This window comes from Lissotriton vulgaris, chromosome 5, assembly GCF_964263255.1.
Source record: "Lissotriton vulgaris chromosome 5, aLisVul1.2, whole genome shotgun sequence".
In the NCBI taxonomy this organism is placed as follows: Eukaryota; Metazoa; Chordata; class Amphibia; order Caudata; family Salamandridae; genus Lissotriton; species Lissotriton vulgaris.
The window spans coordinates 134,878,425-134,902,887 of record NC_141693.1 but is presented as its reverse complement, the minus strand read 5'-3'; the positions used below and the strand labels follow the sequence as shown (position 1 = coordinate 134,902,887).

Sequence of the window (24,463 nt, the reverse complement as noted above, 5' to 3'; positions counted from 1 at the left end):
GGACAGGATCACGGTCCAAACACCAAATACGTCTCCGGATCGTAGCGAAGAAAACCAAGCGCCGCCATCTTGGAGAGGGAGGTTTAAGAACCTCCCTCCTTTGTCTGTGATTGGCCTGCAACTTCCAATGTCTTTCGCATTACGTGCATCCCACTATAGCACTCTGGGAATTGTAGTGTCAGCAGCGCGTAACAGCATATTTCTACCCTAAACTACTCTCAGACAGGCAGAAGGGGATACTACGATCTTGGGCTCCTAACAGTGTGGGCCGCACCATTCATACAACCTACAACAACTCCCAGATGATGATGCTCTGCCACTGTGGTGGGCTGATGGGATTCATTTTGACTCAGTGTGTGTTTGCATTGATCCAGATATCGCAGTTTCCTTGCCATCCCCTTTCTCATTGTTTGTAGACCGGTAGTCCCTTTTAGTGTTTCAGGGCCCAGGGCACACCAAGGAAAAGTGCATCAGTTATCAGACAAAAAGTGGGGGGGCGGTTCCTGCAACAGAAACCCACTTCCATACAAATGGCTGGTATAGTGCTTAACTTATCAATAATTGGGCCACATGCACAATCTGTTTAGACTGAAGGGTTTGTTTGTTGCATCCTTGTTATCCAGTCTGTCAATTCTTTAGGTTTTGGCGTTTATACCACTGATATGAGAAGCTATTACGTTAATAAGGTCACTCTGAATGTCCAACATATCTGACTGCATATGAGTGCCGTGATTGATGTATGTAAAATATTTATTAGTGAGGTGTGTAATTTCAAGATGCTCTCCTCTTCTAGATCTAAAATGTCATGATTCGTATTGATCTCAGTCCCAGTATATTATTATAATTATGAGACATACAATGTGCGCAGCTACTGCAGAGCGGGTGTAAAAAGGAAGAGAACTGCATAGTGAGTTAGAAAACAGATTTACTGATGCAATAATTATTTTTATGTGGAGAGGACTGGATTGAGTGAAGTCTTACAGGAGGTCTTGGTGTTGGATGCAGATATTTTGAGACAGACTCTAGCAAGGAGAAACTACAGAAAAAATACAGGAGTCTCCGCCCTGCCCCACCCTCTACAGACGCTCCTGTTTAAAAGCGCCTCAGGAGGGAAGGTGAGAAAATTTACCAGATTTCTCAAAATGTCTAAGTTAAAGCATAGTAACTAGAGAGAGTATAGCGTATGCCCCTAGTGCTGAAAGCCTGGCCTTGATAAAATTCAGTATTTAAACAAATATAGTCACCATGACTTTATTTTTTTTTTTTAAATGCTCTAATGACAGTCTTTCCGTTCAGATCATCAAGATCCGAAATCTCATTGTGGTGAGGAAAAACAAGCACAGAGGATTTACCAGTTACCACACAGGTTTAGTGCCCAGTTCTGAATTTCCCACAAAGTCATTCGGAATAATCTTGGGTAATCATGTTTTATTGTTTTCTTTCTTCAGTTTGCTAAAAGAGAGGTGTGAATATATTAATTTCTACTTATGAGCAAAGCAGTAACGTTTGCTTATGTTTCTCATGGATTCGCCTTTGGATTGTATTTTAATTGTTTCATATTGTTGGGAGGATGTTGCAATATCGTCCCCAACCAGAGACTGAAATAGCAAAAAAACAAAACTCGTTTGATGTCCTCTTCTGTATGCCAAACCTGGCAGTCCACGACAAGGCCGGACAGTCAACATAAATGGCTCTTTAAGGGCTTTCTTTTTTTACGCTCAGAGACTGGACATTTGGACCACGGAGGTGGATTGACCTATCCTGTCCGCGAGCCATCTCAGAACGGTCTTTGAGGCTACGCCAGCACTGCCGCTTTTAGAACGGTCCTGTTTTACCTCTGCAGAAGTTTGGAAACCGAGTAGATCGAGCTGCGTCTGCTGCTTTAAAGTTTGCCCTCAAAAATTGTTCACGCTGTGTACTGTAAAACCACATGGCGTACTTTGGCGCTGCACACGAAACAGGCTGTGGGCATCCTGCATTAATGGCGCCTAGAACCCCAATACACTAACCGCCATCCCCTTCCTGCTCCCAGGCCCTCCTGGCAAAGAGCGAAGGAAAGGGGCGAGCGGTTATAGAGGAACCTGGGACTTGTAGTCCTCCTCGCGCTTTCAGACGTTCCGTGGCATCACGCCGTCGCTGCCCCTGGGACTACAGATCCCAGCGTGCGCGCGGGCCAGTGCTGCGCAGGCGCTCCTGGTGTCTCCGAAGGAGCGCGTCTGTTATGCTGCTTCGGCGAGGATAAAAAAGAACAGCAACTGGAGGGAGCGCGAGGCGCACGGCGCGGGAGCGGCCGGGGGTGCAAGTAATCTATGTCTACTTATGTACGGACAGGGGCGGACGGGCGCGCGCTGGTCCCCCGGAGGCTGGGGGGAGCCGAGCGGAGTGATACCTCCCCTTGCCCGGACGTAGTGTGTCCGCGCAGCCTTTGTGCGCCGCAACAATGTAACAAAGCGCCACCGGGGCGCGCTGCTTCGGAGCGGCCGAGAAGCCTGGCTCATACATGGCTTCTCCGCTCCCCCGAAGAGGGCATCCTTTGGCGCCACATCCGCTGCGCCGTCTCCGCCGCCGCTCCCGGGGCTGCGCAGGCCGCGGCGGGAGTGGCGGGGACGTTGGGGGGGAGGCTCTTCTCCGTGCATGGCTCCCAGAACTGCAGGAAGAAGAGCGTTGCTCACGGGAGGGAATTTTTTTTCTTCCCTGCCCGCCATCTTTTGAAGGGGGAAATGAGAGGAGGGAAGGAGGGGTGAGTAGGAGGGCTCTAGCCGGGAAAGCTTTGTGAATGTATGAGCTGGGCACGGGAGGAGTGGGCATCAGACGTGGGTGCCAGGCGGGCGAGGGGGTACCCTTGAAGGTGTGACTGGAGAGGGGGTGTTGGGTCTGATGGTTCCAGAGTGGAGGAGACATCTATCTCCTTAGTGGGTGTTACCAAGAGCCCAGGTCTTGACTGTGATGCTCGGCTGTGGGGGGAGCTTCCACTACCTGGCACCCTTTTTGAAAAATTTCTGAGAGGGAAACGAGAGCGCCATGGGTGAATACATTTATTCAGACCGCAGGAGTTAATCATAGAAGTCACATTGCTTGCAGGTAGTTTGAACAGTTAGTCTGTGAGGATAACTGTGAATTGAATTCTGACTATGCCTTGCGTTGAAAATGACGTTTTACATAGGGGCCACAGACGTCTAGTATGTAGGTTTTAACCGGCTGACGATCTTCGGATATTAACCAAGCTGGCGAGTGTTAAATTCCCTTCATTTTCTTTTCTCGCCACCTTTATTTACATTTTACTGAGTGTTTGCTATAAAGAGCTATTGGCGCTTAATTGTCCCTATTTTTTTTTTAAATTAATCTGTGGAAACTGGGCTTCCGAAAGGTGATGTCTCCACGTAAGAGTGTCTGGCTGTGGATCACAACATTTGAAGCCCTAAAGGAGAGAACCTGAATGAATGCAACGCACTAGTTGAATGTGCTGACTACGACTGAATGTTTTCCAAACTTAAAACGAGGCAGTCGGACTTTGTTTCAACTTCAGAATAATACTTAATGTTTCTCACTTTACTGACCTCACTGTGCCTAGTTTATGAGCGTCTGTGTAAATTAAGATGCCTTGGGAGGTTTTAAGAAGTTCTTTGAGGTGTGCTGCTGGAGAGCACCTTGAAAGTTGAAGTAGATGCTCTTGATTATGAGGCTTAAATCCCAGGCCCCCACCCCCCCCCCCAAAAAAAAGCAGAGGTGTGTTTATATAGCTTCTTCTGTGTGGTCTCTAAAGTTCGATGGATGAGCTCTCCTTTTAAGGCACTTTTTCGCACCACCGTTGCACAGCAATAGTAGCATTCATTTGGTGACAGTTATTTTATACTTGATTAGATCGTTAACTTGCCACTTTAGTCTATTGCTATATACCATCAGAATGGGCATAGGTTCAGTGTCTAGCATGCTCATCTGTAGTTTGCACACTCTGTTGCTTAGTATGACGTACATAAAATACTGGTAAAGAACGTGTATTAAACACCTACACTTTCTGTACAGTTATTGTATTGTTGGTGAAAGCCTTGTTTTAGATATTAGCTGGTTATAGTTGGCGATTGCAGCAATATACTTTGATTACGGCGACGAAGCTTAAAGCAGGACGAAACAGTATGGAACGGGGGTGGTTCTAAAAGGGGCGTGGTCCATGTAATTAAGGGAGAGGCTCTAAAACACGTAAACTACATTTCTTCGATTCCCATAGCGCGACCGTATTTTGGTTCCTCTCTGAGCCTTCTGTTATTGCATCCAGATGTGTAACAACTGACAAACACCTGAATCAACCAGAAATATTCGCTTTGCAAATGGCTCTTAGTTGGTAAAGATAAAGGAATACCCACAATTATTGTGTTGTAAATAATTAATAATAAAACATAAGAGGCATGTGGAAAGGGTGATGGTTTTCGGTGTTTCAATCACTCCTGTTATGTTCACCCCTTTTCTCTTAACATCTTGTCTGCTGCCTGCGTGTCTTGTGCTCGTCTTAACCTCATCGGCACCCTCTTTTTACTCTTGCCTGAAAGCACTTCTTGCATTTGCCTTCACGTAACCACCCAAAACACAACACGCCCACTCACTGCACATTCTTTTACTTTCGCCTTGTCAATATGTTATCAATTGTACCCCCTTCACACACTTTTGCACAGTAGCTAAATCGCTGACCTGAATTACCTTGACTATTGTTTACATTCCTTGCTCACACATCAGAGTTGGCTTTAAAGATAAGGACATGAATATAAGGCCCTGTTTCAATGTCCCTTTTTACCTACTACCAAGTCGGAGACGCTGACAGACCTGGCCCATTTAAAGCCCAGTGGCAAATCACTTTCTGAAGCATGTTTACACGTGAGAATAGATGAATGTCAAAGTCGTGGTTCTTACCATGAAAGTCTTAGTTGAGAACTTAAGGACTGTATTTTCTTTTACTTTAGTCTTGTCAATATGTTGACATCTGTGTACTTCCTTCACACACACATCTGCACAGAATCTCAGTTGCAACTGGAAAACCAGCATGTGCAATGCAACAGGTCTCGCTTCTGGTTTAGTTATTGGTATTGTAATTACAATATTGCATAATGTTTTTGTTTGTAGTGTATGTATTTGACATATAAAGAGCTGCATGTATTTGTGGAGTAATTACAACACATAGAATGACACAACATGGAAAATTACGATATAAAATGAAGCTTAACAACATAAAATAAAACACTAACCTGTGAGTTAGAGTAACTTCATCTTATGCAACGCCCCAGAAAATATGACCACTGCCATACACAGAAACACATAAATAAACACAAGAACACACACACAGAACAAACATGCAGCCAAAGATATTACAGTAAAACACACTATCATTTCGACGCACAAACAGGCATCTACACAGAGCCTAGAGACCCAGCCAAAGGGTAAGCAGGGACACACACATTACATACACACATCACACACCACCAAGGTAAACAAGCCAACATTCTCAGTACAAAGTTAAATCTACAGCTATACAGGCACACAGAGATAGAAAAGGAGAGATAGATTTGGAAATATATGCACAGTCACCCTCATATTCACACAGAAGTACAATAGACTCATGTTCAGCATAAATGTACACAACCGACATATTAACCACAGCTACATTTGGGAGCACACACGTGACAAGCACACGCACGCATGCAAAGATAGCTAGACCTGAGAATAGATTGACCAGGTTGTTCACAGGAGACACACACAAATAGCCAGGCATGCAAGTCTGCACGCTCACACCTAGATAGATCAGCATTCGCACATACACAAACATTCCTCACACACACTAAGATACAGAAGCACCCAAGAAACTTACCTACGTCAGACACACAGATGAGGTAATGCAAATAACACCAACATATCCTGCCGAATACCTTAGTCTCACACAGATACACACATACCCTGGACACACTCCTACATAAATAATAAAAGGCAAAGATTAAATACTCAAAACACTTTATAAACACAAACGCCTCGGGCCCTTGCACGCATAGATTTACCAATACCCTAGACGCACACAAACATCACAGATGTATAAATATGAAAGGTAAACATATATGTGAACACGAATACCCCAGACACTTGTAATCTTGCAGAGACAAAGACTTCACACACACACACACAACCCAAGATATACATGTAGACAAATAGCTCAGACAACAAAGGCACACACAAGCCATATATAGTCTTTAATAGCTAACTGCCCCCAGCAACAACAACAAAACCCACCACTGATGCACGAATAATTTAGACACACTCCAAACAATACCTTGGTCTCTCACAGATACACACTACACACTGGACATACGGCCACATAAATAACTAAAGTACAGATTAAACACTTAAAAAGGCCATACGTGCCAGCTTTGGCACACTTAGACACACAAACACCGCAGAAGGACACAGATACACAAACACTCTCAAGAGAGAACTGTCCCAGGCACAAAAAGATGAACAAATACCCCAGGTCTGCATAAATGCCTACATTCCCCAGACAAGCGCACAAATCTGCTAGACACACACAGACCATACAAAGATGCACATATACTTGCGATAGCGACACAGGCACACACAGAAATGCAGACACTTACACTACACAGACACCTGATGTGTGCTGAGCCTGTGAACACCAACAGCAGCTCAGATGGTGGCATTGGCAAAGACAGTACACGTCATATGTCTGGCGACAGATGCGCTATCAAGCCAGACCTAAAAAAAAACCTTGCTATCGACAGTGCTGCACAGCGGAAGGGACCCGTAACAGGGAGGCTGCAAGCGAGGGATAGGCACCAAGCGAACTTACATCTGACCCACCCCCTCTCCTAAAATACCTCCCTTTCTTCCTACCAAGAGAGACTGATCAGCTTCAAATGTCAAGAAAGAGGGAGGAGGAGGGAAGCGGCTACTCACTCTTTGATGTTTTCGCCACTGCTCAGGGTTTCGTGGTAAGGCTGACTAGTAGACTCCAGCATTACCACCTGAGGACAGCTCGGGCAGTCTGATGCTTCCACCTGGGAAGAGACTGTCAAACACCCCCACTCCAGAGACCAGCAGAGAGTGCACCTGCAGTATCCAGACGGAGAATGGACTGTCCGACTCCTCCACCTGTGAGTGACAGCTCATGGGCTGACACCTGTATCAGTGTTAAGGTATGCCGCCAGACACCTGTTGTGTGCTCAGGAGCACACAGTGCGCCACCACCACCTGTGAGGTGGAGCACAATCCAGTGACTCGAACTCTGCTTCAACAGCACCTGTGGGCAGACATGCCCTAGGGTCTCTCCATTTCTGCTAGTGAAAGAGGGAGGCAGGGCCTTGAGGGGCAATCCCTCCTGCTTGTGGCAGCCAAGCCCTCTCCAGTGCCTTAGCTTGCGAGTGATGGCCCTGCAGCCAGGCACTAGCCCCTTCATACACTACCACGGCCAGCATTGTGTCCCAAGCCTGCCTCTGCTTTAGAAAGAGCTGCAGCAAGAGGAAAGTGAATGAACTCCTTGCCTACACTGGGAGACAGGATGATGGGCGCGTTGTCGTTCAGGTTGAGCATGAACACGTGCACAGTGGTTCTGCTGGTGAGCGGTGGGGAGAAACAGAATCTGTGATTTCCCCCTTGAACCGGAAGTAGCTGATCTTCACCTTGGACCGGAAGTAGATACTCTTTTCATAGTCAAATGGGAGCTCAGCGTAGATTTAGACTGGAAAGGCAGTGGTATCCGCGTTGTCGAATATGAAAGAAGCGCTTGCTGAATTAACTCTTTCCATGCCACAAGCTTAGAGCTGAGGAGGGACTGACACTGGAGACTGACTATAGGCACTGAGGGCTGAAACGAGATGCGGTGCGCGTGCACATCTCCTGTCCAGGCAGGCACTGCAAACCGACGACAATAGTCTCGCAAGCTGGCAGCGCATGCAGTGCGTTGCTAGGCGAGACCTATAAATGGCCATTGCTCTCTGCTCCTCAAAGAGGCCACGGACTGGCTGAGCATCAATTTCCATTAAAGTTAAGGAGGTGAATATAATGACCCATAGGGACCTGTTTCAATAATCTTTTTTTAATTACTACCAGTACTACTGGAACAGTGATTTTTGCGTCCTGGATATGCCGCATTTGCCAAATCAATCATCTGCCGTATAATCTGCAGTTTTTAAGTGTTTCTTGCTTAAACTGATCAAATGTTAATAAAAATTCAGCAACACGTGTTGCAGCGCACCGAAAAGTCCATTGCAAAGCTGGACTGGTCTCCTTTTTGTTGCTTATTTATATATTTGATTATTAAAATGGTACTAATGAGGTGAAACCAATGCCCAGACATTGTGACCAAACTTAACAAGCGTTGGAAATGCATCGGTTTCGCTGATGTGATGAATAAAATGCTGTTTCTCTCCAAGTTATTGCCTTGTGAGCTCTTGGCTATTTCTTGCCATGTTGTTCCCCCAGTGCCACTGATTCCCTTTGCATCGCGCCAATGAAGATGCGAACTGCATAGATATTCTGTTTCTTCAGCAACAGGAGCCGGAGATCCTGTACGATGCACTGTCTGCTACCCGTCTATGATTGGTGGGACCTCGGTTTATTCCAAGACATTGAAAAGGAACCAATCTGGTTAAGCTGTTGAATTCCGAACCGTAAAAAAAATATGGTGGCAATCTTAGGCGTGTTTTATATTGTTCTCAAGTAAGTTAATGCCATTCTTCCCATACATTTTTGACAAAAAGGCTATTCACCAAAATAATTGAATTTATATTTTGATATATTTATTCAATAGAGTAAATATGCCATACAATAGATGAATACAAATATAGCTAATAACAAATAGGAATGTAGCTGACATGCTCCTGTTATTCTGACAGGACAGTGTTGTTCCACATGACTCAAAGTGAAGTTACGTTATTACATTTCTTTTCCTGAATGCCCGTTATTGTGTGGTGTTTTTTGTAGTAGGCTTTCCTGTCAGTTTGCCCTGCATCTATTAGGACGAGAAGCAACATTAAAGCACATCTGAATAAGCAAAAGGGAGTAGACAGAGCTGCTGACACAGGAGCTGGGGATCCCTGTTCAGGTCTGAGCTGCACAACATCTGGAGATTCTGGGCAAATCACTTAATCTCTCTGGTGATAAGTTGCACTATATAAATCTGCTCCACAGAAGAATTTGAGTATGTATATGGGCTATCGCAAACTATACTTATGTCAACTAAACTACAAACACAATTTAATAAAATGTTTTTTTATGTAATATACTCCGGACAGAATTGCCAAATGGGGTAGTGGGAGAGGCACATGCTGCTTCCGATGTAAGTTACAAAATGCGGACTGTATACACATTTTTTCAACCTGTCCCTCTTTAATTCCTCTCAAGTCAAAAATCGAACATTTCCTTTCACTGATTCTCAAAATAGTGGTCACTGTATCTGATCAAACAGTTGTCCTGGGCGTAACAAACTGCACCAACCAGAATATCGGCCATGAATTGATTTTTATCTCAATGGCCGTATTAAGAATTTGCATAGCATCAGCTTGGCTAGATCCTATGGCCCCCTCATATCGACAGTGGTTTTCAAGACTGTTAGCAATCTTTAACCTAGAAATGGCAATATATAAAGCTAAAGGTAGGAAGCGTAGGATAAAAGGGCTAAAAATCTGGTCACCTTTAATAGAATGGTTTGAATCCCAGTGACTTGTATAGTAACAATCTGGCTGTAATGATTTAGCTGTCACGTGTACCTATCTAACCTAATGTTTATTTGTCTTTGAATAATTATTTGTTCATTTATTTACCTTTTTTTTTTTTATATATATATATATATATATATATATATATATATATATTATGCTTTATGATTTCCTTTTGTTCCACATTTAACCTGCCCGATCGGAGGGGGGGGGGGGGGGGGGTAGGTGTTGTTTTATGTGTTGTGTTGTCTTTTTTTGTATAAAATCTAATAAAGATACTAAAAAAAAAAAAATCTGCCCCAAGACGAAAAAGCAGAAAGCGGCTACACTTTATAAAAAAATAGTTCTACCAAAGCGGATGTTAACAGTATTTCAGCTACTGGAAACTGATGAGGAACAAGCATTGGTAAATACAGGAACTAATAAAAAGGCAGAAAAGTGAGGAGGCGGGATGTAAGCCATTTTTAAGTTTATATTAAAAAACAATAGATTTCTCAAGCACAGCGCAAGCGAAACCTAAAAATGACAAAATAATGAAGTAATTCTGTTACAAAATGCGGTGCATTATGCCACATAATCAGCCTTTTCGTGCTGCATAATTTACTCAACCCTGCAGCATAATTTGGCCCTCTCCTCACTCATAAATCCAGTTGCCCTGATTACAAACAAGCCTGAGATGCAGAGGGACCCAGTGAAAGCCCGGTGGCAAATCATTATCTGAAGTATGTTTGTACATGAGAAGAGGTGGATGTCAAGGTCGTGGTCCCTACCATGAAAGTCAGTCATGGTCGAAACCTAAAGCCTGGCTTAAGTACACTATTTTAGATGATCCAATGGACGAAAGAGAACCTCTGTGGTGATAGTAAACAAATTCTACTCTACGAGACCGTTTACTGCTAACTTGACAGAAAACACTTCTCTTGGCCTAGTGCCAGTTTGTGTTGTGTACAACCTGACTGGTAAAGTCACACTCGCATGACCGTGCCATGCATCTCATGAAATGAGTGTGCTCCTACCTCTGTCTGAAAAGATGAACATTATCCCCAAATCTCAGTCAAATGGCAAGATGGCTTCGGTAAAGTATTGTAATTCTTATCCACCGTTCCCTTTGAAAAGAGTTGGAGCGGTAGAGACTTGAGTTACTCGGTTAACACACAAAACATGAAAAGGGGTTTACCCAATGCACTCAGTCACAAAATAGTTAAGTAACAAGAAAAGTAATTCAATACAATAAGAACAAAGCAACATGGGATGTTAAGGAATCTCCAGAGGGGGAGTTGTCCACTGGAGTCCTTTATTGTTTCAAACAGTCCTGGCTGTTGGCTTTTTGTTACTTAACAATTTCGTGATTATCTGAGTGCATTGGGTAAACCCCTTTTCCTGCAGTTGGTAGTTTCTCTACTCACTCTGAGTGGTTCCAAGGGCTTTCCACTCACCCTTTGCACCACCCAAACACTTACTGACTAGTTATCCGGTGTGGTATTTTTTGGCAGTGCACCTCTTCTTGTGACTACAAGCCTTTTTTGTATTCTTAACACACAAAACATCTGTTCTTAGAATGAGGTGAGTTCACACCCTGCTTTAGCCGGCAAAGTGCTGAGAAGTTCCTGCCACGGAAAGGCTAATCTGTGACCGTACTACCTGCCCGGTACTAATTGATAACTTAATTGCTTTTAGTACAGCAACCATTGCTCTATTGCTTTCAGACTTACTCCCCTTAAATAATTTGTTTTAGTGCATGTACTCCAAATATAAATTTTTTAGCAAATGGCGTACCCTTCTACTTACCATAAATGACAAAGGTTTAACAATTTGTGAAATCATTGTTTCGCCCTTTTAAAAACTGATACTTCTAAATCAGTTCACAATTCAGAATACATATGCAGTATCTCAAACTCCCATGTACTTATTTCCATCTGTTTTGAGCGTGCAGTAGTAATAATTAATGCAGTAAAAACCTATAGATGTTGTCAAATTGTCTTGCACTACTAAAAATGTGGTAAAACGCTGGTAGTGGCTGCCAGATATTGCTTTCTCTGACCAGGTATTCATTGGTGTCTTTGTCTCAAAGCTTGAGAAGTTTAGGTTGGTAATATGGCAAGAAGATTGTATTGCTTGCTTTTTGGTCAGCCTTGTTTCTGCTGCACAGCAGTGCTTTTAGCCTAAACAGTATGAAGTCCTTCTGATAAACAACTATATTTGATATTGCCTTGGAAAATAAGGCACCATTGCCAAGCACGGGGAGAGGAAGATCCCAGCAATGCTCTGTATTTGACTGTAGGTATTACTGGCCCCCTCCCATGCAAAATACACCAGTGGCTGAATTACAAATACTGGTTAGAGGGGTGGGTAACCCAATATACCCTTGCAGGCTCGGGCAATCAATATGGTTATGGCAAAGTACCAGCAAGGGATTTATTTCAAAAATCAAAGTTTTACAGTGCGATGAAGTCTATATTATTAAGACTTATCATCTGAAGAAAACAGTCACTGTTATGTTCGCTAAAATCTGTTTTAAGACCTCATAGAAGCTACCACACTAGCCCTAAGGAAGTCAAACAATTTTAAGAATTGCAATTCTGCTCAGTAAATGAAATTTAGAAAAAGATATAAAGCAACACAGGAAAATTTGTTTTTCAAAGAAGCTTATTTATATTTTTTAGATCAAGTTCAAATTTTGCAAGGGTACATAATCAAAAATAGTTGCAAATAAATCTTAGGTAAACGGAAATGACAAATCAATCCATTAATACATAAGAAAAACAATCCAGTCTGTAAAAAAAGTAGTAGAGAATTGACTCCTTTTTAAAATAAATAGAAAGTCAGATGCAGGGTGTAGTCATGGACTGGTGTGTCGACGTTTCGGTCTCAAAGGTTATATCCAAAGACCATCATCAGGACAGTAAATTTAATGCAGTATAGATGACCCCTATAAAACAATATTAAAAATTAACAAACATTCTTTCCGAGTGTTGCTAACATACAATCATTAAGTCTATACATGTAATTTATATACATCTATTTAGACTATTTACATTGTAGGAATATATGTAAAAAGTGTAGCTTAACAGACTAGTCAGTGTGGTGACAAGAGTGCTGGCTTACAGAATTACATTAGAAGCTAAATCTGAGATATTACTCAAAATAAATACAGTAAATGAACTTACTTATAATACAATTAGAACCCGCTATGAGTAATCAAAGCTGTAGTTCAACATGAAGGTTCATAACCTATGAGAGACGAATATGGATGAGGAAAAATTAACCTCCAATGTACAATGTTGGTTTTAAGTTTGTCTCAGTGGTTTCAAAAGTTATTTTAATTTTTACCTCAAGGAATTACCACATTTCCCTTGTTGTTTTGCGTTCGTACTGTCAATTCGAATGATGTTTTATCCTTATATTTCGAACCTGTTATATCCTTATTTTCAGGGTTCAAGTATGCTGAAATAGATAAAATATATTTTTTGTTGTAGCGTCAAACTCTAACAAAATAATATGTGAGTTTGCTTTCTTTATTTATAGCAAAACGAAAATTGTATCCTTTGGTTGGGAGCCAATGTTGGTTTTTTTTATGTCCGAGTTAAGGATTGGCAGAGTCAATTATGAACATGTGTTGATTTAAGTTCATATGGACATAGACATTGTTTGATGGCACATTAAGTACTAAATGATAAACCTGGTAGCTTACGGGAAGATAAACGGACCAAAGTCACATTATCAAATTGTGCCTGTGGCTTATTATCATAGTGTGTCTTGGAAGCCGACATGTTCAGAGACGTATGTTAATGGCACATATTCTGACGGCACATATTAATCCGTGTTATATTAAATGAATGTCAACAGAAAGTCTATTCAAGCATTGCCAAAGTCTAAGACTTCGCTAGTGCAAAGTTGTATACGGCTACATTCATGCGGAAAGTCTAGAAGAAACAGGATCTTATGTTTCAAGTGAAACCCAAATTATTCGAACGACCAAAGTCTATACGGCTTTATAAATGCAAGCGTTTTGTATGACTTCGTTCATAAAAGATCTAGGGGGAAAACAGTTCTAGCATTTCTAAAAGCGCCAACTATATGGCGTGGCTTGGTATAAATCGGCGTATCGATGTTCTCAACTTACTATTGAATCGCAGGGCAACGGACGTGAAGGCTCATCAGCGTCGGGTCAAAAGGTGATCAAAAAGATGGGCCAATCAAGGCGTATTTATACTACCCTTACGTTAAACGTGAAGGTCACATGTGCTGTTTGTGACCGATGGTAGTTTTTGTTGTGTATGGCGGCCGCCATTATGAAATAGTTACGTAACTGTGTGTTTAAGGTTTGAAAGACATGAATCACATTTGTCATGTTTTAAATCATTTAAACAGAGATCCAGTTTCACCCAATTATTCATCAGCATTTTTTTCGTGACTATTTAAATAATTTTTGGAAAACAGGATAAAGAGTTATTATATGCTCAAATTAATAATTGGTGAGGCTACCGGATGTTATAGCTCATATTAGTTCAGTGTATAAAATTTCGAGTTTCTATATAGAATAGAACTTGTTAATTAACGAGGGTGTATTATTTATGGACTAACCACCGGGGGTTTGCCTATCTTTTCAATGATGTTCGTCAATTTGACAGTCTGTTCGTTGAACAAGTCACTGACATTACAAATACGGCGCATTTTCCTTGATTGCGCTGGGTGTTCCTTTTAAAATGTGTGCCCAGTTAAGTCACAGAAAATGTGCCGTATTAAGGTTCATGCGCTGCCCCTAGGGCAGCCGCAAACTCGGGACAGCACGTTCACGTGAAAAAAGGGGCGGCTGCTTTGAAGCAGTTACGTGTTTTCACAGTGCAGGCGGGTGCAGTGAGGGACTGCACCCACCTGCAAGGGAATGTTTGGGGGTATGACCATGGGACCCCCTTATACCCCCTGCTAGAGGGCTGCAATCAGGGGTGCACTATTAGTGCACCTCCTGACAGCTTCTTTGCTTCCTTGCCCGCATCAGTAATATGTTGCAGAGGCATAGGGATTTCCTCCTTTGCGTGTATCACACTATGCAAATGAGAGAACGCCCTCATGAGGAAGCTCTGATGCTGTATGTGCGCCAGCGCTTTATGTATTTCAGAAAGGGCGCACAAGCGTCTGCGGCCCCTTCTGTAATACCGAAGTGGCCCGGGGGCGCGCAATGTGGGCTCAAATGCCCGTTGCGTCCCTGGGGCACTTCTATAATACATCCCCAGGACAGCCCACCTCCTCAACCCCGAGAGTAGACTCTTACGAGCGCCTCCATGAAGCACTGTTAGGAATTTAACAGGGGAACCCTACTCACTGGGAGCCTTGGTAAAAGTGTTTCTACAAAAAACAATGGCTCCTGTGGAAAATTACTCAAATAATATGGTAATGTTGCTGCACAATGGCAATGTAGGTGATTCGAAACCAGACGAAAGGCAAGTAGGTGGTATATACACTGGAAGAATATATTTAAATACCAGCCAAATTAATTACTGATTTTACACATATAGACAATATACACATATTATATACACTTATACAATTAGAAAACAGTGAATTTGTGTCCCAAGTGAATGATTTTAAACAAAAAACAACTCAAATCGATGTACTCGTAATGTTTTATTCGATTTCTGAAACTTGTCAGCCTGTTTGGCTGGTATTTAAATATATTCTTCCAGTGTATATACCACCTACTTGCCTTTCGTCTGGTTTCGAATCACCTACATTGCCATTGTGCAGCAACATTACCATATTATTTGAGTAATTTTCCACAAAATCCATGAAGCACTGAGCCTTATCCATCCCCTCTCACAATCAGCACATGCCTCTGCACACAGCCCTTCTTCCCCTTTTGCCCCCAAAGAGGTAAAACAAACGTGCTTGCTTCAGTTCCTGCATGCAACTGCTGCTAGCCTTTTTAGATGACTTGTAGAGACAGGCTACCTAGGTAGTATGAACAAGGAAGCTTTAAAAAGAACTTGTGTGAACTGTTGGCATTAAGACCAATCCTACTAAAATTATGGCCAATCTGCAACAAGGTGGTTAGACACTTTAAAGAAGTCATATGCCATACTCTTTAAAACATGACTGTGTGGTGCGATTGTTTTAAGTATTTCAATATAAAACCTCCAAACAAGGCCTTTAGGTGCTTGCTTTATAATCGATTGTATTATAGCATTTGTTTAGTCTTTACCCATGTGTGAGATGCTGATGCAGGTACACACACAGATACACCATTTAGGTAAGGTGCATCTTTGGAAGGGTATTTTTGTTTGAGACTGTGGGAAGTGTTTTTATGAGTTGCTTGAAGACCACCAAGGTCTATGCATGTTTTTTGAAGGCAAGGCCTGGCACTGTGAGAGACCCACAGACTATGTGAAACAAGGACTAAACATATAGGTAGCTAGACCGCACTAGCTGTCCATAAGGGCATTGAATTTTCAAAGTGTGTACTCAAAAACTGGGAGTAATTGAAGGCCCAATAATATATATAGTAAAATGTGATGGGCAAAAATGGTGTCCAGGGTGTTGAATGTAATAAAATATGTACTTGTCCATGGGGCAGGCTGCTTCATAAATCTACTTGTCCTGTAACAAAATGCACTTGCATCATTGGTGCCTTGTAGTGCAGAGACAAAATATGGCAAGCAATCTCAATATATAAGTGCTCTGAAACAGCCTCTCTGATTATGCCAGGGCGCCTACCATTGTAGTGTTTAAATACTTGCAATCCCTGTATGTTGCCACGTTTCTGCAGATCTGCATACTGGGGCTGAGGGTAGATGTAAGCAATAGGTCCAGGATTAGAATTCTCTTTTGAGTCTGTGCAAACCTATTAACTTCCATGTTTTAAGGGTTTTCAACAACTCTTCTCTAATCTTTTCCAATACTGAGAAATGTTGGAAATTTACTCCTGACAATGGCAGACGTAAACCTTCTTCCAGAGTTAGGAAAAAGGGGTTGGAGGGAAAGTGAACTTGCAAACACTCAGATTTTCGCATGAGCAAATCAACACATGCACATTTAGTCATGCTAAAATGCAGTTCACAAATATTTCCTAGGAGTACTATTTCTTGTCCTACTTCTGTAAATTCTTAGGAATTCATGAAAGCCGTATAGCTGCACTTAATGCAAGGGCATATACCATGGTGGAACTTTTGAGACTCTCTTTAAATTTTGGGCCCCTAATTTGGTCTGGCGTTGACCATGACACACACACACACATGTGCTCTTGCGCTCGCTCTCTCTCTTCCTCTTCCTCACCCCCCGCATTCTGCTCTTTAACCAGGAGCATATCGGCACACAAAGTAGTTTTGTTCAGTGCCAGTAACTACTGTGGCAGAGTGTGCTTTTTTGAGATTAAAAAAAGAATTTATGATTTTGCCCATGTTTGTTTTAATGGTGAGGGCCCGGCAGCTCTCACACCAGTAAGGTTTTACACGAACCATGCCAAAACAAGTCACACATTGAAAAAGCGGACCTCCTATTTCAGACTTACTGGCTTTGCCAATGCTTGTTACTAAATAGTGCTTCAAAGAAATCGTACCTGAAATTTTGCAGTAGTTTAGTAAAATGTTTTTTTCCTGCTTTCATTTTTTTATGAACATTTTATTTTGAAAGAATCTTCAATCTTGCTTTCAAGCTTCTGCAAATATTTGCATCTAATCAGAGCATCCTGGGAGTATTATACATAGCCTCATTTTGCTAACATTTGAAAGTGTATACACATTTTTTTTACTAGAACAACACTGTCGGTAGTGCAGTCAGAGCTTATAACATTTACTTAAGAGTGCTCCCCATAATAATAAAGGCTTTCAATTAATGAACCATAAATACAATTTTGAACAGCATTATCATATGGACAAAAATATTACCTTAACTGCAGACATTGCCTTTCCCTGATCAATAATGTAATGGCAGTCAAAGGGTTTGTGCTGTAGGAGGTTGGGCAGATTTGCCCTAAGGACAAAATACACATGAAAACCTGTTGTCCTTATCCCCATATAATATTTCCTGGTCGTCGGGATATAGAAATTCCACATCCCTGGTGTCAAACGAGTAAAGCAATAATTTGAATTAAAATTGGTGACATTAGCAGCCCATGACCAGCGAAGGAAGTGAAAGAGCAATCCAGGCTGGCAACCTGAGCAGGAACTATGCACGCTTTAAAAATCCTAGGGTCATATGTATGAACACATTTTCCCATAGACACAGAATGGGTAAAACCCTTTGATACATCTGGCCCCTAGATTCCAGCTACTAATGCTAGAAAAAATGAAATCAACATTTTGAGCAGGGGTTTGCACCCCTGTTCCAAATCAAGCCCCCAAGCCAGATTAATACCTTTCTGGTGAGCCCTAGCTATGTCTTGACTCAGATCCTAGCCAGGCTGGCACCCTGTGAATGCGTGGGTGGGTGAAAAGGGTGGTTGGTTAGTTGCTGCCCTGACACCACAGGAGCTGATTGACTTGATTTAGATTACTGTCTTCAAGCATCCATGAGAGGATAATACTTTTCATAGAACCTACAGATCTGTGCTCTTTCAAGTTTTACATAAGGATGCATCTTCATGAGACATTTCTGCCAGACAACTTTCACTATTGGTAGTAGTTTCCATTTCAGAATTTAAAAAAAAATAGCAAATGTGGTGAAAGGAGTTACTCTGCTTCCATTGTTTAGACAAGGACTGTAGCAAAGCACATATTTGGTATTTGTCAATTTGTTTAGTCTTAGTACAGCTCTTCTCTTACCTCCTGAGCTTTTGAAAAACACTTGACACATTTCTCCACAATTTAAATTTTATTTCAGATCTTCTCTTTCTGGTCCCTTACCATTCTGCAGTAAGTGAAACTCTACATGCATCTTGAAGAGCGTGTCACTGATAGGAGGAGACAACCATCCCATAGTTGCGCTGTCAGACACTACTAGGCAGGGCCATGCTGTTGACTCCCTCTGCAGGTGGAATTTTATAACATGTGGATCAGAAAATGGCCCCTTGGGTGGTGGTTGCACAGGAAGCGGTTTATGTAAAAAATGACATGTATATGCATGAGGTCAGTTACTTGGGGTGTAGGTGCATTTGAGCCAGGTATTTGTATGGTGTGTGTGTGTGTGTGTGTGTGTGCGTGCATTAGGCGAGTCCTCCGCTGTGTATGACATAAAGACTAGGGATAAGTATTAATATAGCTTTCAATCACTTTATGATCGGGGTGTAAGGACCCAGCCGACGTTAATTTGTTTTGGGAGAGAGCTCTGATATTGTAACTTATTATTCGTATAGCGCTTAGTACTAATATTTGGGGCACTGAAGTGCATACTACATGGTTAGCAATCTACGCTGTGTAAGGCGTGTTTGGATTAGTGGTATTGTTTTGAGCCTATGTGGAAGGATCTTAACTCCTGACACTGTGATGGGTGACAATATATTCGAGATTAGTGGGCATATCATAATTGAAATACGGACTAAAACAAAGCCAGCTACATAGCACCAGCCTGTCCATAAAGACAGTAGTGTGCTCTACCCCAAGAATGCCTTTTTTCTGCAGATTGCTTATCTTTAAATCTTTCTTAGGCTTTGGTTCTTTACTGCAACTAGGTTGTGCCCTCCGTGTCTGCTGCAGAGCTGCTCACTCCCAACTGATTCTGATTGTGCTCCCAGGCTTCCCCGACCAGCCCTAGTGACCTGGTTCCCTCTTTTCTTCGGGCTTGTATGTTAGGATCCGAAGTGTAGTCCTTTAACAGATTTCACTTTGTTTTTGGAATCTTTTCTCTGATTTGTTTTTGTATGTTTTAGAGTAGACATTGGTATCTGAAAGAACAGCCTTAAACCCCATAGTAAATGGAAGTGATTACTGTCTGTATCACCGCCATCCTAGTTTTATATGGTAATTGGAGGTTGCGGCATATCCCCTTCCTGTGATAAGGGTGTACCGGTGCAAATAAAAGCTGCCCAAGGGAGAGGTTTGATAATGCAGACTATCAGCAGAAGGGTCACCTTTAGATTGCTTTGGAGGGACACTGAAGAAAGCATCTAAGGAGATAGCATCCTTGTATAATAACTTCTGAAGTGATGTGTGGGTGCCATCTGCACTGCCCTCCAACTCCAGAGGAGACCGGTTCTTTTTACAGCCGTTGCCAGTTTTTGACAATTATTGTTTGAGGTTTTGGTTCTACCCCTTGTCCGGACTTCTTCAGTTCAAGCATTGCATAAGGCCATGATGGTAGTCTGATACCCCTCCAAAACTCTCCAGTATGCCTACCCTATCTGCCATGAAAAACTTCCCGGATTGGGAGTTTGTGTTTGTTCCATAGATGTGGGGTCCCCAGCATGCACCAACTTCCCAAAAAAAGCAGGTTTACTACATACTCAATTGTAGCCTATTGGAGCCATAAAATACAGCCCATGCTGTCTGTGCCATCTACACATTTACAATTTAGCCTCTTTTCACTGATGTAATTTTGAAATTTCAATGAGTTTCAGATTTTTGAAAATAACCATTTGATTTAAATACTATTACCACATACTCTCACTTTATTTAGCTCCCATTTAATATAAATTATAGTTCAATGAACCTATGGTGTGTATGCCTAGCTCAGTGGAATTTGTTGGGATCATTGTTAAGTCTATATTTCAGGCAAGAAAGATCCAGAGAGACTTGGTGGTGTGTGTTTTTTATGTGTTATTTATTTACAATTTTTCTTTTTGGTGAGTACGAAAAAAGGGTTATTTTTTATATAAATTGTTAGTGTGACTATAATATTACTTGCATTGATTTGGTAAGGCTGAAGACTGCATGATCATTTATTTTTGGTGGGGGTGACTGTCAAAGGACCTGTTGCTAGAAATATACATTGAGTGGGCCATGGGTTTGCCCTTTTCAACAATTTTCTTGCTTCTATTAGCCTCTTTCAACCAATGGCTTGAAATGGTCAGTCATTTCTTGGTTAAGCACTGTGTAGTATTCATATCCATAATTTTAAATCAGTTGAGAATGTAAGATGTCAGAAACCCACTAATCCTTGAAGTCTTTTTATATCAAACATGTTCTCCTTTTAAAAGAGTTTTTCAACTTATTACAAACTGAACCAGTTGATAACTGATGTGTAAAATCTCTTGATTCCCAGGCAGCAGAGTGCATTTTTTGGCATGAAAAATGAACTCTTGCATTTATCAAGTCCTCACATTGTTATGTTTAGAGTTGTTATCTTGCCCTTTGTCGCCAGCTTGATGACAAATTGGAGACCTGGTATCAAAGTGAGATGCATTTAATTCCTATGTGATGGGCTCTTTGCTATAGTTGAAGTATAAGTTCTGGGACCCATAGGTAACTAAAAGTAAAAATTCTGGCTGAAAATATGTAAGACTGCACTCAGTTATTTTATTTATATAGTTTTTTTGGTGCGAACAAGATGTTTTTGGGTGACAAAGCGCTTTATTAAAGTAATAAGAAAAGGTATGATAAAGCACGGTAGGTAGTACAGCGGCATAATAAGTCAAGTGAGCAAAAAAAAAACATTTTTTTACATAAACCTATAGTCAGATGTGCACAGTCATACTGGCAAATGCAAAGTCCAATGGGTGTCGGTGATGTGTAGATGGTTGAAAAACATAGGAGAGACACGGATCTCGGGGTAAGGGTGAGCGATGTGGCAATAAGCAATGACACCCAAGCATGAAAGGTGCTCTTGACTTGGTGTGCCCTCATTGTGGAGGAATTTGTTGCATAATAGATTGATGTGGATGGGTTGTGTCTAATCTCGGGAGTTCAAGATTTTGGGGCCCATTCCGGAGAAGGATCTGTTGAAGCTTTTCTTTTTGTTTAATTTTTGTGGCATGTGTAGTATTGGAGCTTGAGCTGCTGGAGGGTCGATTTCCATCTGATAGGGTCAGTGTCTGGGTTAGGTAAGTGGTATTGTGATTCAGCGCTTTATGGGTCATACATGCAATTTTGAGATGGATTCTAGATTCATAGGGTAGCTTTTTCTGTGATTGAAGGTCAGTAGGGATCTAATCACTATTGATCTGGTGATACGCCTGGCTGACGCCTTCAGAGTAGACTTCAGCAATGAAAGTGTGGTTTTTCGGGAGGCCCACAACGGTAGCACTACCATAAACTAATTTTTTTAGTACAGGAGCGTGTACTGCTGTCTGGAGGTCTGCAGAGGGGAGGAAGTGTTTTAGTTTCCTTAGTACATCCAGTTGGAGGTTTTCACCTCTGGTAGCAGCACTTATGTGCTTTTGCATAGGGAGGGCATTGTCCATGGTGATACCTAAAGATTTTGCCTAGTCAATGTGTGGGGTACAGTTCAAGGCAGTGGGATGTGGGAGACACTTTTTCATAGCAGGGGTGATGGCGGGTGGTGAGAGCAATAGGAATTCTGTTTTGAGGGCTTTGAGCTTGTGATGGCTGCGATTCAACTGTTTCCTTTTGATTAGAATGTTATTGGGGATATTGATATAATCAGAGGTGATTTTTTTCATGTGCATTGTCGTTTGCATACATGTGGTAGGAGATGTGGGCAGGTTTGAGGATTTCAGTTAGAGGCCCAACGTATAGGTTGAACAGTGTCTGAGAGAGAGTAGAACCTTGGGGTACCCTCAAGGGACACTGGTGACTGATCGAAAATGTAGTGGTTGTTTAGACTGCACTGAGATCTTTAGTGAAGGAAAGAGGAAAGCCATTTTTAGCACTGCACCGGCGAGACCCATCCTGTGTTCCAATAGTTCAAAAGGGTTTCAAGACCTTGTCAAACACTGCTGACAGATCAAGTAGGATTAGTAGGCAGGAATCATTTTGTTCGAGTGATTGTAAGACCTCATCAGCAATGTGTACCATGGCTGTTTCGGTTTTATGATCCAATTGAAAGCCAGATTGTTATTTGTTGAGTAGTTGAAATTGCCCAATGTGATTGTGAAGCTGTAAGTGCACACATTTTTCTAAGAGTTTGGCTGAGGTTGGGATGTTGGAGATAGTCATCTGTGTTTGATACTAAACTCTCACAGTGGAACACTAGTCTGTTCTGTTCACATCCTTCCTGGAAGGACCTGGAAATGCACCAAAACATATTCTTATGTTCTTGACCAGCCGATCCAGTGCCTTGTTTAGACACATCTGCTGTATATTATGTTGATCGAACTATAACACTGCACAGTGTTTGTATGTAAACCACTATTGCCAATTTGCAGTTAGTCCCACTTGCCCCACTTTGCTGCCCATGTCACAGGCCAGTACAAAAAGTGCCTATTATGAATTCTTATAGTACAGTGCATGGCAACTGCATCATCAGTGCTGTTAAACCTTTTTAGCATGAAGCATCATGCTTGATTATCATCTCCTGGGCATCTATCTTTGATGATATTCTGCTACCTCCCCCTGACCACGAGTCTGATGGCGACTGTCGGTGTTTGGCGTGCTGCTCGCCACTACCGGGTGCGGCGCTTCTGAAGCTTCGGAGGCAGCGCTGAATTCCTGCCCTGTGACCGAGGGGTTCAACTATTACGGTGTCCGGGCTGAGCCTGTATCTGTGCCTGTCACACGGGGATGAGAGGTGAGAGGACCAGCTTTGTACTTCACGAGACGGATCGGATACATTGTACCAGGCAGGATCAAGCAGGATAAAGTAAAGACTTTTTCTCATCTTCGCCAACAGTGTTTGAGAACGAGCATACTGTTAGCTTCTGCTCTCATTGACTTTTGCTGACCTCTCGTGTGTTTATCTGCCAGCTGCGCACTCTTCTTCACTGTGACGCCTGAACTCCTATTATTGTCGTATTAAGAGTCTCCCTGCTGCCACATACGATATCGCACAGAAACTCGCAATTCTGCAAATGTAAATGCAAATACGCAGACTGGATGAACCTTCAGCTCGCATAATCCTTTTGACGTTGTTAGCTTTTTCGTTTTCTGAGGGGCACAGCAGATAAACATCTTCAAGCAAATACGTACCTCGGGGAGAACTTAGAGAGATCTCTGGGGGGTCAAATTCAGTCCGGCCATACCTGGGACACTCCACACGCCGCTGCTGGGGCCCACACGCTGCCTGTGCCCCCCGCCGTCGGTGATTTCCAGCTACACGGCCGCCGGGGAACTACAGCTCCCAGCAGGCCGAGCGGGTCACTTCCTGGCACAGCGCGCCCGGAGGCGCAGAAAAAGCGGAGGCTCCCACTGAGGAGCGGGGGTCAAATTCAGTCCGGCCATACCTGGGACACGCCACACGCCGCTGCTGGGGCCCACACGCTGCCTGTTCCCCCCCCCGCCGCCGGTGATTTCCAGCTACACGGCCGCCGGGGAACTACAGCTCCCAGCAGGCAGAGCGGGTCACTTCCTGGCCCAGCGCGCCCGCAGGCGCAGAAAAAGTGGAGGCTCCCACTGAGGAGCGGGGGTCAAATTCAGTCCGGCCATACCTGGGACACGCCACATGCCGCTGCTGGGGCCCACACCCTGCCTGCCCCCCCCCCCCCCCCCCCCCTGCCGCCGGTGAACTACAGCTCCCAGCGCAGGCCGAGGGGGTCACTTCCTGGCCCAGCACTCCCGGAGGCACAGTAAAAGCGGAGGCTCCCTCCGCGTCGCGGGACGTGCGCGGGACCGCACAGGGCTAAGCCCGGGCAAAGGGCGGGCCCTCAGAGGCACGAGGAAGCAGGGCAGGGCCATCCCATTTACATCCCTTCTGCCTTCCACCGGACAAAGGAGGTAAACTATATTGACTTTTAATAGTGACTGCCTGATCCACATTTGGCCAACAGCAAAGGA

General features: G+C 42.9%; 1 protein-coding gene across 8 annotated transcripts in view; it reads left to right on the top strand.

Annotated features, from left to right (window-relative positions):
• Positions 1-2,175: 2,175 nt before the first annotated feature.
• Positions 2,176-24,463, top strand: part of BRD3 (bromodomain containing 3) — a 374,663-nt gene continuing 352,375 nt past the window's right edge. For 4 of the 8 annotated variants that reach the window (XM_086921064.1, XM_086921060.1, XM_086921068.1 and 1 more), the window contains exon 1: positions 2,176-2,302. The gene's annotated coding sequence lies outside the window, so the exon portion shown is untranslated. Of the gene's footprint in view, positions 2,322-2,721; positions 2,741-24,463 lie in introns of those variants that run through there. The other 4 variants (XM_086921061.1, XM_086921062.1, XM_086921066.1 and 1 more) reach the window with 4 other exon arrangements.